Here is a 14,920-nt window from a genome sequence, read left to right on the forward strand (position 1 = left end):
TCCCAGGAGCCAGGCAAGGGGCAAACCTTTCTTTGGAATGTGTGGCGTTTGGACAACCCGGACCTGCTGAGTTAATCCTTCAGTGCACAGTGCTCCTGTCCAGCAGCATCAGTATCACCTGGGAGTTTATTAGATGTACAAGTTCTCAGGGTCACCCCAGATTTACTGAATCAGAAACTCTAGGGGTGGGTCGGAGCCCTCTGTTTCAGCAAGCCGTCCAGGTGATTGTTTGAGAAATGCTGGCCTAGAGGAACGAGGTCCCAGGTGGGGCTAAACCCTTACAGAGAAAGAGAGTGAAGATTCACCCCACACACAGCTGTCAGGACTCCCAGAAACCTTAGAAAAGGAAGCTTCCGACGCTATGGGCAGGGGCAATCCACTCAGGAGGCGGACAGGACAGCCCAGCCCAGGGCTGCCAGGTGCACTGCACTGTGGAGAATGACTGTAGGACACAAAGCCCATCCCCCTCTCCCAAAGCACAGCTTCCTGGGTTGTCAGATCAAGACCTTGAGAGGGTCCCTCCCTGGCCACCGCTTAGCCCTGAGCCCCCTTTCGTGTTAAATGCCCTGCCCTGTGTTGAAGGCCTTGGTCCTGGGACACGGATGAGGGGTTGCAGGAGAGACTGAGGAAGCCAAGCAGTATTGGGAGAGCGGGGGTGTTGGAATCAGACTGGCTTGACCTCTACTGGAGGCCAGGAGCTGGGGGTGGGGGGAGGCGGTCAAAGCTGGTATTCGGGTGAGGAATGGGGCTAGCAGGTCACGTGCCCCTTGTCCCAGGCACAGGCCCATGCCCCCTCCCCTCAGGCATGTCTCTTACTTTCAGGGTCCTCAGCTCTGAAAGGGGAAGGAGCCCTCCAGGAGCCTTAAGAGGATGAGACAGGCTGTAGGAAAAGCACCTGAGTGACTTTTACCATAGGACCAGGCTGCTCGCAGGTGAAGGCCAGACACCAAGTCCATTTTCAGGCCCACACCTTTCCCTTCTCCTCCAGCCTGGGCTTCTAAAAGAGTCCAGAGTCCCATCGCCCCAGCCCAGGGAGAAGAAACAGGGCTTGGAGAAAGGAATAGGGGTGGGGGAGAGTGTGCAATCCAAGAAGCCTTCCCAGAGATGGCGTCTGTGCCCTGAAAGCCACTGAAGCAAGATTCTGCAGAGCCAGCTGCCAGAGGTTGGAGGAGATGGCTGGAGCCCGACAGGAGAGGATGGCTGGACATGGCATCGTCCACCCCAGACACTGCACCCCCTCCCGCCTTGAGGGACTACTTCTCTGCCCCAGAAACAAGGGCGTTTTGTGCCAGAGCAGGATAGTAGGGAAAGAATGGGGTGGTTTTGTGAATGCCACCTCCTCCGGCCAGGAGCAGACCTAGAGAAGCGGGCGACTTAGGAGTATTTCTCCTCCCGCCGGCCCCCACCCCTCCATTCCCATCGTGTCGCTTTAGCGCCATCTGCAGGCAGTCAAGGGAATAGCCCTGTCAAGAAAGGAGGCCCTTAGAACCGGCCTGGACTGCTTCCCAGAGAATAGGAAGGAAAACAGGACAAATGATAGAGTAGATCGTCTTGGCCACCTCAGCTCCTACCTCCACACTTCAGCAGGAACCCTAGGTCCCCGAAAGATCGGCTCACTTGGCTGATACTACGCTGAGGCAGGCCCTGCCTCCGTCCAGTATGCCAACCTCACCAGACAACTAGGAGATGGATGAGGGGAGACTGGCATCTACGGACAACGCCATATTCTCCTGGGCCTCTCCCAGAACTGGTGCTGATCAAACTGTAAATTCTCCCAGGTAGCTGCTCACCTTTTTTTTTTTTTTTTTTTTAATTCCTTTTGGCTGCATTGGGTCTTCATTGCTACGCACGGGTTTTCTCTAGTTGTGGAGAGCGGGGGCTACTCTTCGTTGCGGTGCACAGGCTTCTCATTGCGGTGGCTTCTCTTGTTGTGGACCATGGGCTCTAGGCGCGTGAACTTCAGTAGTTGTGGCGTGCGGGCTCAGTAGTTGTGGCTCTCGGGCTCTAGGGCGCAGGCTCAGTAGTTGTGGCACAGGCATAGTTGCTCCGTGGCATGTGGGATCTTCCCGGACCAGGGCTCGAACCCGTGTCCCCTGCATTGATAGGCGGATTCCCAACCACTGCGCCACCAGGGAAGTCCCCTGCTCACCTTTATAGCACAAAAGCCTTTTGAATGCCAGGCGCCCCACACCAGCCTCCAGCTGTTTGAAGTGATGCCTTTGTTCTTAGCATCCTTGGTGACACACACACACACTATGTAACTCCAGGAATCAGACTGTCACACAAAGGAGGCCTGAGAACTGTTCTCACTCTTCCCTCCTGGCCCCTGTACTTCTCCTCATCTTGGTATTTCTGGCCTGACTAGCACTACCATTCATGCAGTGCTCAACCCAGAAATCTGAATATTTCCCAAATTCATTCAGTTTTCTCCATCCCCCCACTCCCCTCTGTCACTATCCTAATGCAGGCCTCTTGCTAATAATCTCTTACTTCAAGGGTGAGCAAATTTTTTCCATAAAAGGCCAGATAGTAAGTATTTGAGGCTCTGTGAGCCAAGAGGCAAAATGAAGGATTTTTTTTAGGTACTTGTATATTATACAGTCTCTGTCGCAACTCTGCCATTAGGGTCAAAAAGCAGCCCTGAACAGCACATAAGTAAACGAACATGACTGTGTTCCAGTAAAACTTGATTTGAATTTCACTGAGATTTGAATTTAATATAGTTTTCCTATGACACAAAATATTACTCTTCTTTTGATTTGCTTTTCAGTTATTTAAAAATGCAAAATCCATTCTTAGCTCACAGGGGATACAGACCCACAGGCCATAGTTTGCCCACCCCTGCCTAAATCGGTCCCACCCCCATCTATTCGCCATGCTTCAGCCAAAGGGCTTTTGCCAACACACAGATCTGACGCTGTCAATTCCTTGCTAACAGCTAGCCAAAAACAGCTTGAGATTTTTTTTGTTTTTTGTTTTTTGTTTTTTGGCTTCGTTGGGTCTTCGTTGCTGCGCATGGGCTTTCTCTAGGTGCGGCCAGCGTGGGCTACTCTTCGTTGCATTGTGCATGCTTCTCATTGTGGTGGCTTCTCTTGTTGCGGAGCACGGGCTCTAGGCATGTGGGCTTCAGTAGTTGTGGCACACGGGCTCAGTAGTTGTGGCTCACAGGCTCTAGAGCGCAGGCTCAGTAGTTGTGGCGCACAGGCTTAGTTGTTCCGTGGCATGTGGGATCTTCCCGGAACAGAGCTCGAACCCATGTCCCCTCCATTAGCAGGCGGATTCTTAACCACTGCGCCACCAGGGAAGTCCCAACAGCTTGAGATTAAAAACCAAGCTCCGGGCTTCCCTGGTGGCGCAGTGGTTGAGAGTCCGCCTGCCGATGCAGAGGACACGGGTTCGTGCCCCGGTCCGGGAAGATCCCACATGATGCGGAGCTGCTAGGCCCGTGAGCCATGGCCGCTGAGCCTGCGCGTCTGGAGCCTGTGCTCCGCAAAAAAAAAAAAAAAAAAAAAAAAAAAAAGCAAGCTCCTTAGCCTCCAACAACCTTCACATTAAGACCTGCTTCCTTCTTCAGCCTCTTCTGTCTGTGACACCTCACCACACAGACCCTACTCCCAGCCTCTGAAATTCTCCTGGTACTCACACAGGCTTCAAGCTCATTCCATGTGTTTACTCCTCTGCTTGGAGTATACTCACCCTAAAAAGGAAAAAGTTCTGTTTCCTTTATACTCTACTCACAAACCTTCTGACACTAAATATGTGGGGTTTTTTTTCCCACACCAACCAATTCTCCAACATGAGCCGGGGGTGTCCTACGATTCAATTCCGAAAATATCTACCTGAAATTTACATCAGATCCTACAAGTTAAGGACTCAGTCCCACAAGACAGCTCACGCTTCAGACGCCAGTCCCAAGTAGTGAGTCCCAAGGTTACCCACACTTCTCTCTGCTTTGGCTATAAATCAGAGGTTCCGTGATCCCACTTCAGGTTTAATAATTTGCTGTGCTGTTCACAGAACTCAGGGAAACACTTACATGTACCAGTTATATAATAAAGGATATGATAAAGGATACAGATGAAGAGCCAGGTGAAGAGTTACAAAGGGCGAGGTCCAAAGGGTCCCAAGTGTGGGAGCATCTGTATCTGTGGAGTTGGGATACACCACCCTCCCAGCACATGAATGTGTTCACCAACCCAGAAGCTCTCTGAACCCCAAATTTTAGGGATTTTTATGGAGGCTTCACCATGTAGGTGTGATCGATTGTTAATTAACTCAATCTCTAGCCCCTCTCCCCTCCCTGGAGGATGAGGTGTGGGGCTGAAAGTTCCAAGCATCTAATCACGGCTTGGTCTTTCTGATGAGCAGGCCCCTTCCTAGAGCCATCCAGGACTTGTCTAGAGTCACCTCAATAGAACAAAAGACATTCCTCCTTATCACCCAGGAAGCTCTAAGGGATTTAGGAGTTCTGTGTCAGGAACCAGGATCGAAAACCAAATACTAGAACAAAAGATGCTCCTAGGGCTTCCCTGGTGACGCAGTGGTTGAGAGTCCGCCTGCCGATGCAGGGGACACGGGTTCGTGCCCCGGTCCAGGAAGATCCCACATGCCGCGGAGCGGCTGGGCCCGTGAGCCATGGCCGCTGAGCCTGCTCATCCGGAGCCTGTGCTCCACGACGGGAGAGGCCACAACAGTGAGAGGCCCGCGTACCGCAAAAAAAAAAAAAAAAAAAAAAGGTGCTCCTAGCACCCCTATCACTCAGGAAATTACAAGGCAAGAGTTTGGGAGCCAGAGTTTGTGAACTTGGACAAATCGCTTTATTAATCCAATCCCCTCCTCATCTGTAAAAGGCGTATAGTCATGCTGGGCCTGTCGCATATGAAACACTCAGGAAGCACTGGCTTTCTCCCCACGTCTGCAGTGGATGAAAGCATTTCAGTTTCCCTTTCTCACGCTCCTCTGCCTCTGCCCAGCCAAGTGGCGGGGAGCGGGGGAGGGGGGGTGCGGGGCGGGGGGACACACGTTACACCACAGCCCCTCAGGATCAGTAAAGTACTGGACACATTGTCTGTGACACAGTAGACAATAAATGATCATTAGTATATTATATTTTTCCTTATTATTATATTTTGCCTTAGACGACTGGGAACCAGACAGGAAGCCCATAGGTTTCTCTGACTCCTATTAGCATTCTTCCCCTCTGACATGTGAACAAACTCTCTTTTTGAATCTTTTTATTTTTATTTTTTGGCTGCTCTGGGTCTTTGTTGCGGCACGCGGGCTTCTCTAGTTGTGGCACGCAGGCTTAGTTGCTCCACAACATGTGGGATCTTAGTTCCCCGACCGGGGATTGAACCCGCATCCCCTGCACTGGAAGGCGGATTGTTAACCACTGGACCACCAGGGAAGGAATATGTATTAGGTCTGTGTCCCCAGTTCCTGACGCAGAGCTTCTTAAAACCCTTGGAATTTCCTGAGCGACAGCGGTGAGAGGAGTGTCTTTGGTTATTCACAATGAGCCCATTTCAACCTTACCTGAGTTTGTGCTAATGAGGGCACTCCAGGGGCGGGGAGCTAGATAGCTTCAGGATGGGGGCTGGTTACCAGAGGAATCCACTATGTGAATAGAGGGCTGGAATTTTCAGCCCCATCACTGACCTCCACGGAGACTGAGTTGATCACTAATGGGCAATGATGTCTTCAATCACGCCTATGCAATGGAAGCTCTGTAAAAGCCACTGAACAGCAGAGTTCAGAGATCTTCCAGGTCGGTGACACAGCAAGGTGCTGGGAGGGTGACTCGCACAGGGAGGGCATAGGAGCTCCCCACACCTTCCCTCCCCCACACCTTGCCCCGTGCATCTCTTCTGTCTGGCTGTTCCTGAGTTGTATCCTTTCTAATACACTGGTAGTACTAAGTAAAGCACTTTCCTGAGTTGAGTTGTCCTGGTTGTCTCTAGTTGTCCTAAAGAATAACTGGACCTGAGGAGGGAGTTGTGGGAACACTCTGAATTTACAGGACCTGTGACAACCTGGGACCTGCAACTGGCACCTCAAATGGGGACAAGTCTTGGGGGAACAAGCCCTTCACTCGTAGTATCTGTGCTAACTCCTGGTAGCTAGTGTCAGAGTTGAATTGAATTGTAGGACCCCCAGTTAGTGTCCAGAGAATTGGTTGGAGTGAGGGGGAAAAAACAACACATAAACACACACAAACACACGCGCGTGGTGTCAGAAGTGTTGTGTCAAAACAGTTCAGACTATATCACAAATGAGGAAACTGAGGTTAAGATGTTTCATCTGGATAGAGCGAGGAGTCCATCCCCCAGATGACCTTCAAAGCTATGCTCTCCTCCTCTTAACCCTGACTGCCACCCCACCTGGGTAACTCACTCATCAGCGCCCTTGGCATGATCTCTTCAGCCCCAGGGACCTCATTTTCCACTTCACATCAGCCACACCCAGTCCTCAGCTGCCCCCTCTTCCAGAGCTTAACCTCCAGCACCCTCACTCCTGCGCCCTGCCCCCGCCGGGCCCTGTCCCTTTTCTCCCAGTCCTTCAACCCTCTCCCCTGCCATGGCTTTTCCTTGAACCGTGCCCTCTTTCATCCACACCACAAATATCCACGATCCCCCAGCCCCTGGCTTCCACCGCACACTCACCACCCTGGACCAACGCCACCAGCCATCCATCTTCCCTGGTCCTACCCAGGGGCAGTCAAGCACTGCTGGGGAAAAAGTCCTGCCACCTTGCAGATTGGCACCAGAATCAGTGCAGGGTTCCTGACCTCAGCCAATGGGCCTTACGGTGCCGTCTAACCACCCTGGTACTTGTCCTCAGTCAGCTCCCTTGCCTTATTCCCCAAGGTGCTCTCAGCTTTCCCCTTCTCTCCTCATTCTCCTCTCCTCTTTCCCTACCCTCCTTGCTCACAAGTGACCTTGCCTCCTTTGTGTTCATTTAAATGAGCTAACGCTCAAACTCTGTTTAAGAAATCTTGCAGTCACTGCAGCAATTGTTTTACCTCCCACACGTGGGAGGGTAGGCATGTGCCAGTGCCCCCCTTCTGGCTTCACAAAAAGCTCCCAGGTATTTATACCTTTTACAAAACAGAGATGTGAATTTCAATATTATTGCCAGGGCAACACATTGTTAAGGAAGACAAGCAACCAGAATTACAAGCTGTTTAAAAGTTAAAGGTTACTTTCACAGGACAAAGCAACAGCCTCTTAAATTCATTGTTTGACAAGACTCCCTTGTTAGAAATAACATTTGCAAGGTTGGTCTTATGATTCAGAAAAGAATCTACTTTTATTTCTGCTGCTTCAGAAGAAGACGGAGGAACATCTTCTCCTTATCATACTGAGATTTTTTTCTTTTCTTTTCTTTTTTTTTTTTTTTTTTGCTACCCTGTTAAGGGGCCTGGAGTTTTCAAGGCCAAGTGCTGAAATTCCATTAGTTAGCACCAAGAGAAACAAAGTCAGGTCTGAAGCAGACTGTTCACACTGCCTGGCAATCCATCTACATTTCCCTCAGTCGGTGGCCCTACCATTCCACTCCATCAGGGCCGGTCCAACTCCAGTGTGCATGAGTCATCTGGCACTAAAATGCAGATTCAGATTCCGATTCAAGGGGTCTGGGGTAGGGGAGTTGTCTGATGGTGTAGTGGTTAGGATCCCAGGCTTTCACCGCCATGGCCTGGGTTCAACCCCTGGCCAGGGAGCTGAGATCCCACAAGCTGAATGGTGTGGCCAAAAAAAAAAAAGAGGTCAGGGTGGACCTGCGGTTCTGCATTTCCAACAAGTAGATGATGTACTTAGTCCCAAACAGACACTGTGAATAGTGTCCTGGATATTTATTCATACTTCCTCCCCCTCCTCAAACCTCCAACACTTAGGAGGCCCCAGTCTGAACTCTCAGCTACTGACTGTGTTTCCTGTTTGGCTGAGAAAATCAAAGCAATGTGCGGTGGAATTCCACAAACTCCACCCCCCACCCCACCCCTGCCCCATCTACCCACCAACTCTAAACTTGCTACTCCACCTTCTCTGTGACCAGCTCCCAGTAAAGGCCAGCCCCACCCCATCCCCACACTAGATCCCACCCGCTCTCCAGACCTCAAAGGCATCCATCCAGCAAGGCTCCTCTCTCCAGCATTTTCCCCTCTCCACTGAAGCACAAATGCTGTGATTGCACCCATCTTAAATAAATAAATAAAAAGCCTTGTGTTGCATATTTGAAAGTTGCTAAGAAAGTACATCTTAAAAGTTCTCATCACAAGAAAAAAAAAACTCTTAACTATGTTTGATGAGAGACGTTAACTAGAGATGAGAGATGATCACTGCCCAATATATACAAAAAATATACACAAAAAATATACACAAAAAATATCAAATTGGTATGTTTTATGTCAATTATATCACAATTAAAAGATAAAGTAAAAATTAAGCACATATGGTCCCCTTATCTTTGATAAAGGAGGCAAGAGAATACAATGGAGAAAAGACAGCCTCTTCAATAAGTGGTGCTGGGAAAACTGGACAGCTACATGTAAAAGAATGAAATTACAACACTCCCTAACACCATACACAAAAATAAACTCAAAATGGATTAAAGACCTAAATGTAAGGCCAGACACTATAAAACTCTTCGAGGAAAACATAGGCAGAACACTCTATGACATAAATCACAGCAGATCCTTTTGGACCCACCTCCTAGAGAAATGGAAATAAAAACAAAAATAAACAAATGGGACCTAATGAAACTTCAAAGCTTTTGCACAGCAAAGGAAACCATAAACAAGATGAAAAGACAACCCTCAGAATGGGAGAAAATATTTGCAAATGAAGCAACTGACAAAGGATTAATCTCCAGAATTTACAAGCAGCTCATGCAGCTCAATATCCAAAAAACAAACAACCCAATCCAAAAATGGGCAGAAGACCTAAATAGACATTTCTCCAAAGAAGATATACAGATGGCCAACAAATACGTGAAAGGATGCTCAACATCACTAATCATTAGAGAAATGCAAATCAAAACTACAATGAGATATCATCTCACACCAGTCAGAATGGCCATCATCAAAAAATCTACAAACAAACACACCTGGAGAGGGTGTGGAGTAAAGGGAACCCTCTTGCACTGTTGGTGGGAATGTAAATTGATACAGCCACTGTGGAGAACAGTATGGAGGTTCCTTAAAAAACTAAAAATAGAACTACCATACGACCCAGCAATCCCACTACTGGGCATACGCCCTGAGAAAACCATAATTCAAAAAGAGTCATGTACCACAATGTTCATTGCAGCTCTATTTACAATAGCCAGGATCTGGAAGCAACCTAAGCGTCCATCAACAGATGAATGGATAAAGAAGATGTGGCACATATATACAATGGAATATTACTCAGCCATAAAAAGAAATGAAATTGAGTTATTTGTAGTGAGGTGGATGGACCTAGAGTCTGTCATACAGAGTGAATTAAGTCAGAAAGAGAAAAACAAATACCGTGTGCTAACACATATATATGGAATCTAAGAAACAAACAAAAATGGTCATGAAGAACCTAGGGGCAAGACAGGAATAAAGACACAGACCTACTAGAGAATGGACTTGAGGATATGGGGAGGGGGAAGGGTAAGATGGGGCAAAGCGAGAGAGTGGCACGGACATATATACACGACCAAATGTAAAATCGATAGCTAGCGGGAAGTAACCGCATGGCACAGGGAGATCAGCTCAGTGCTCTGTGACCACCTAGAGGGCTGGGATAGGGAGGGTGGGAGGAAGGGAGACGTAAGAGGGAGGAGATATGGGGATATATGTATATGTATAACTGATTCTCTTTGTTATAAAGCAGAAACTAACACACCATTGTAAAGCAGTTATACTCCAATAAAGATGTTTAAAAAAATTAAATAGTGAAATGAATATAATAATAATTTTTAAAAGCCTTTGGCCCTCGGGCTTCCCTGGTGGCGCAGTGGTTGAGAGTCCGCCTGCCGATGCAGGGGACACAGGTTCGTGCCCTGGTCCGGGAAGATCCCACATGCTGCGGAGCAGCTGGGCCCGTGAGCCCTGGCCGCTAAGCCTGCACGTCCGGAGCCTGTGCTCCGCAACGGGAGAGGCCACAACAGTGAGAGGCCCGCGTACCGCAAAAAAAAAAAAAGCCTTGGCCGTCTTCTTCCTCCAGCTAGTGCCTCATCTCTCTGTCTTCCTTAACAGCTACACTGTCTAGTCACTGACTCCAAATTCCCTCCTCTGATCCTCCTGAACCCCTTCCAGTTGGCTTCTGCCCTAACCTCAACCCAAACTGCTCTTGTCAAGGTCACCAAAGACCTCACGCTGATCAACACCGTGGCCAAGGCTCTGTCCTCTTACTTGGTCCCCGGAAGCATTTGACGTTTCCTCCTGGCTTTGTCCCGAGGCCACACTCTCCTTCCTACCTCACTGGCCCTCTTTCTCAGCCTGTGTTGCTGGCTCCCCCTCCTCTCTCCCCTCTGAAGGGCTTGACCCTCAGTCCTTGGTCCTCTTCTCTTCCCTTCCTATACTCACTCCCCTGGTCATCTCCTGTCATCTCGTGGCTTTAAATGCCAGCCGTGCGCATGACTGCCAAATCCCCGTCTCCAGCCCAGAACGCCATGAACACCAGAGCAGCAGGTCCAGCTAACATCGTGACACTTCCATTTAGATGTCTGCTAGATCTCAAAACCATCAGGGCCCAAACTGAGCTGCCAGTTCCCTTTTAAATCCCATTTCTCCAGTCATCTTCCCCACCTCAGTAAGTGGCAAATCCAATCTTCCAGCTCCTCAGGCTGAAAACCTTAAAAGCATCCTTGACTCTTCTATAGCTAGCCCCGCCCCCACCCCAGGCTCACCAGCACCCTTATGTGAGCTAGAAGAGGGCGGCCCTTCAGTGCAGACACAGTACCACATGGGTGACTTGTGAGAAGGAGAAGGTGATCCCCCTGCATCCCAGACTCAGGACCACTGCAGGTGGAGCACGTTCTGCCCTTCAGCAGTGCCCGCGTCCAGACTCTATGCCCAACCGCACTCGCATTGGCAGCGTGTCCCCAGTGGCAGCCTCCCAGGCAGTTCCAGTTAGAAGACAATCGTACTTCCTGCTCCTTGGCGCCCGCTTCCTGCCCATTTTCCAAATCTGGTCCTGCCTCCTCCTGGCAGGTCCGGACAGCCTTTCAATGGGTTCTTTTGCTGCTTAAGAAAACCAGGAACTCTGACAGATACTATCTCGAAACTTTTACCAATACCTCCCACCCTTAACATTAGAAAAATCCGTTTCTCCACCCTCCCCTGGAAGGGCTCTGGAGAAGCCCACCAATGATCTCCTTGTCACCAAACTGCAGGCCACCAGGGACAACTCTGCTCTGACCCTGACCTGGCCTCTTTCTCCGGCCTTCCCATCCCCCCACCCCAGGGCTCTGTTCTCTTCCTTTCCTCCTCCTCCGCGGGTCCCTCTTCCACCGTCCTGTGAATGTTGCCAGTTCTCAGGGCTCCAGCCTCCCCTTTCTGCCCTTCTCACCCCACACACTCACCACCACATCATTCACACCCACCGTAGGTACCCCCACCTCTACCACTCTGCTGAGCTGTAGACCCTCCTCCGCTGGAAGCCTCCACCTGCAAGTCCAAGGGCACCTAAACCCAGCACATGTGCATGGAGTTGATCACCTTCCCACCCACAGCTGCTTCTCTTCCTGACTCCCCCGCTTAGCTCCATGGCCCCAGCCTGCTCCTCCAGTCTCCTAAGCTAGAAACTCAGGAGTCACCACACAGCAACCTTCTCCCCTCACATCAAGTCTGTCCCTCCTAGGCTATCATGAAATCCTGGAGCTTCTTCTCTCGAAACATCTCTCCAAGCCATCCCCTCCTCTGCAACCCCACAGCCTCTGCCTCTCTCTTCCAAAGCTTCCACCAGCCTCCTAAACGGCACCCTGTCCTGACCACCCTCAGCTTCTTCCAGCAGCCAAGCCAGAGTGAGCTTCCCAGAATTCAGTCCTGACCGTGTCACTCCCTACCAAGCACATCTCAGGGGTTTCCTTTCTCATTCTTAACTGAGCTTCTTATAGACTCTCGTGTTTTATCCCAGACCTTCTGAAACAGAATATTCAGGAGAAAAACCAGGACTTTTCTTTCTAATCATCATCCTTGGGCATAACTAAGCAAGGCAAACGTTGTACTAGAGATTCCCAAACTGCTGTGGGAATCATTTCAGAAAGTTAATTTAAAATAGACTCCCAGGGCTTCCCTGGTGGCGCAGTGGTTGAGAGTCCGCCTGCCGATGCAGGGGACACGGGTTCGTGCCCCGGTCCGGGAAGATCCCACATGCCGCGGAGCGGCTGGGCCCGTGAGCCATGGCCGCTGAGCCAGGGCGTCCGGAGCCTGTGCTCTGCAACGGGAGGGGCCACAACAGTGAGAGGCCCGCGTACCGCAAAAAAAAAAAAAAAAAGACTCCCAGGCTCACTCTCTTGGAGATTCCAACTCAGTGAATGTTGAATGGGAGAGAGTTTTCCAGAGGATTCTGCATAACCAGGGTGGGAACCACTAATCTACAAACAGGCAAAGTACAGCTAATTTGAGCATGGCTGTTAAAGCCCTTAGTGCTTCAGCCTGCGGTTGGCTGTCACCACTCTCCCAAGCTAGTGTGGTCCAAAACCACACTCACCATGGCATCTCAACTGAGTGGCTATACGTAATGTCCCCTCTAGCCGGGTGGCCCTGTCCTCCACGGGCGTCACATGAATGCCTGCTTGTGCCTCAGTCTCAACTCAGACGAAGGCTCCAGGAGGCTTTCCCTGATCTCTCCTTGGTTAAACGCTTTGTCTGTGCTCCACGGGGCCCAGGTTACAGCTGACCCACAGCCTTCACCTCAGAACTGTGATTGTTTGCACATCTGCTTCCACTCCAATCAGTGAAGCCCAGAACAGTGGCAGTCTTTTAGTCCCCTTTATGTCCCAACACATAGCACATTGATTGGCACTAAGAGCAATGGAAAATGTCAGTTCCCTCCCCGACCCGCAGGTAACTGGCTAGAGGCCCTGGGGAAAGACCGAGTCTGGTGGCACGGGGGCTTGACTATGGGGTTAAGGCCTGGGTCTACATGGCAGCTCCACTGCTGTGTCCAAGAGCAGAGGTCGCTTACCCTATAAGTAAGGTCCCCACAATCCTCATAGATGTATCACAATGACTCAGAAAGGAAAAAAAAGAGTGAAATCTTATTTAACCGATTATCTCATTTAAACACAAGTGTGCTTAACCCTTAAGAGGTGGCTGCAGTGCTCAGGAGGCCAAGCATGTGGTCCTCTGGAGACTGGAAACCGTATTCAGGCAGGGTCTTGTTCACCCTGAATCTGGAAATGAGGATGGTACCAGGAACAGAGCAGTAACTCAAAAACTGTTTGTTGAGTGAATGAATCGCAGAGGTGCCTTTCTGTGGAAGCCACCTGCCCTTGGCCCTCTGCCCCCATTTCAGGTGAGTCTTGCTGTCAGCTCCGACTGCCCTGGGGAGAGGCATTCTGGCCACTTTCCTCATCTATGATAATAAGGGTGAGAATTCCTTCGTCATAGGGTAGCCGCAAGGCTGACGAGACAGCTTCTATGACTGCATCTGGCTCTATTTCCTTCCGTCCTTAACGTGGGCAGTCAGGGAGAAATACGTAATGGTACAGTTCTTGCAGATGTCAGAGGGCCTGCAAGTTCATGTTCTCACTTGTTTCTCCACAGCACAGAGGTCAGAGTATTACCAGGATTACTCAGCACCGCTGGAAATTTGAATGTCTTCATTTAATTTTTGGTTTATTCATTTTATTTATTTATTTTTTTAAGCCACTACTTTTTTTTTTTTTTTTTTTTGGCTGTGTTGGGTCTTCGTTTCTGTGCGAGGGCTTTCTCTAGTTGTGGCGAGCGGGGGCCACTCTTCATCGCGGTGCGCGGGTCTCTCACTATCGCAGCCTCTCTTGTTGCGGAAGCACAGGCTCCAGATGCGCAGGCTCAGTAGTTGTGGCTGACGGGCCCAGCTGCTCCGCGTCATGTGGGATCTTCCCAGACCAGGGCTCGAACCCGTGTCCCCTGCATCGGCAGACAGACTCTCAACCACTGCGCCACCAGGGAAGCCCCATTCTAGTTAATAAAAAAGAATATGGGAGGAGTTACTGTTTAACGGACAGTCTCAGTTTGGCGTGATGAAAAAGTTCTGTAGATGGATGGTGGCCATGGTTGCCCAACACTGTGAAGTACTTTACGCCACTGAACTGTATGCCTAAAAATGGTTAAAATGGTAAATTTTATGCTATGTGTATTTTACCACAATTTTTTTTAAGTGTTAAGCCCACAGTAAGTTGCAAAGCACACAGTCACGATGAGGCCCCATCTGTAGCGACCCCATGATGCAAACTGTGGATCAGAGGGGAGGCCAGGAGGCCGAGGGAGAGGGGGAAAGGGAGGGCTGGAGCTGGGACCCTGGGAAAGGACCAAGGAGGGAAGGGGTGGGGAGCCTCGGGAAGAGGAGAGGCCCAGATTAGACGTGGGCCAGAAGGGGGAGGGGCCGTGAGGAGAGGAAGGCAAATCCCAGGCAGAAGAGAGCTCAGGTCCAACTGGCAGGTTGCAGAGTGTGCCTTCTCAGGAACTGAAGTCTCGGAGTCCATGCCCTGTGCACGCCTTGCCTCACAGCCCTCAGGCCAAGGGTCAGCAGACAAGGACTCGACGTTAATTTGGGGCATCTAATCCTTTTGATCTGTCCCTTACATCAAGACACCCTTAAGATACCCAGTCCCGACCCAAGCCCCATCCTACAGGAACGAGTGTTCTTTTCCCTAAGAGGGCCAAGCTCAACCTGAGGCTGTGAGGCCAACCTAAAACTCATTATGACTGCAAATCCTGTGGCTCTGCCTGCAAAATAAATAC

Source organism: Stenella coeruleoalba (assembly GCF_951394435.1).
Source record: "Stenella coeruleoalba genome assembly, chromosome: 8".
NCBI classification, from domain to species: domain Eukaryota; kingdom Metazoa; phylum Chordata; class Mammalia; order Artiodactyla; family Delphinidae; genus Stenella; species Stenella coeruleoalba.